The sequence below is a fragment of the Otolemur garnettii genome, unplaced genomic scaffold (assembly GCF_000181295.1).
Source record: "Otolemur garnettii isolate 467f Iridium unplaced genomic scaffold, OtoGar3 scaffold00020, whole genome shotgun sequence".
NCBI classification, from domain to species: Eukaryota; Metazoa; Chordata; class Mammalia; order Primates; family Galagidae; genus Otolemur; species Otolemur garnettii.
This window is the reverse complement of record NW_003852415.1, coordinates 12,205-13,780: the sequence shown is the minus strand read 5'-3', so window position 1 is coordinate 13,780 and position 1,576 is coordinate 12,205.

Genomic DNA, 1,576 nt, shown 5'->3' with positions numbered 1-1,576 from the left:
GTTTTTCTTGCTATCTTATTTTTTAATCTTGACATTATGATAAATCCTTTAGTTACAAAGAAAATTTGTTTTAGTAATATATGAATTTCATCGTAAGAGAAATACTTTATAGGACTTTAGAGTGTTCATATATGAGACATAGGTAGTGATGAATAGAATGTCATTAAATACTAAGTATAATATTGCTGTATGTTTTGGAGAATATAAAATATGCCTTTGGAAATTGAGGCAAATCAAAACTAAGGGAGAATGAGATTACTGACATGTGCTTAAGGAGGAGTCTGCAGGATCTGCAGGGAGTGTGTTAGAGAAGTGAGTGTTTCTTGGCAGTTTTCCTGGAGTGACATATGTAAAGGAGGATGATTCTATTTGCAACATTCTCCCATGGACTAGGACTTCTTTTCCTGTAATACCTGCTGCTTGTTATAACTCTTCCTTTGTTATCTTCCACTTGAGAAAGGATGTCAGAATGCAAGTAAATAGACTGAGAATTGCTAGTCCTAGGATGAGAACCTGGGAAGGACCATGTGGATTTGAAGAAGGCTTGATACCTCCTGGGGAAAGGTTCCCAGGAACCTTAACTAAGCCAACCCTTTCCACTTATCTTCTGAAGTGGGGTATGTGATGGGGAGGAAACCCCCCCCAGTCATCTTAACTAAGGGGCTGCTATATTAGTAATTCATGATCAGTGACTTCCCCTTCTACTGATCAAAACCCTATTTCTTCCTGCTTATTTGCTGATACCTTCCATTCTTTTAACCAGGATCAAAGTCTTGAATTCTGACTAGACAGCAAAACTTTAATTATGGTACCTTGGTTATATTAAAGTATATATAGTTAATTCTGAAAATGATCATTACCGGATTTTTTCAGTTAGGGAAGAAGAGAGAAAAATCTGTAGAACACTGCTTGGCTCTGAATCAAGGTAGAGTCAGGGAAGCCAAGAATACAGAAATTGGCTAAATTTATAGCTTTTTTGTGTGTGTTGATATAAGATCTGTCTATGTTGCCTAGGCTGGCCTTGTACTCTTGGGCCCAAGGGATCCTCCTGCCTCAGCTTCCTGAGTAGCTGGGATTATAGACACTTGCCACAGGGCCTGACTTAAATTCATAACTTTAAGATTGATCTTCAACCATAGAAAGGTAAAACTTAGTGATACTTTCATCCTACTCAGCTGTATACATGAACATCTCAGCTACATTTCATTTACATCATTTAGAAAATTTATGAAGCCACCCTGAGCAAGAGTGAGACCCTGTCTCTACTAAAAATAGAAAAACTATGGCGAGTGCCTGCAGTCCCATCTAGCTACTTGAGAGGCTAAAGGAAGAGCATTGTTTGAGCCCAAAAGTTAGAGGTTGCGTGAGCTATGACACATGGCACTCTGCCCAGTGTGACAGAATGAGACTCTGCCTCAAAAAATTTTTTTTTTATTTGGGTTTATACACCTAATTTTGTCTTCTTTTATTTTTTTGCTTCATCAGGCCCAGGTAAAGTTTGAACTCACCACCCCCTAATCTTCAGGGCCGGGACTCTAACCACTGAACTACAATGCCCATCTCTCTCTCTCTCTCT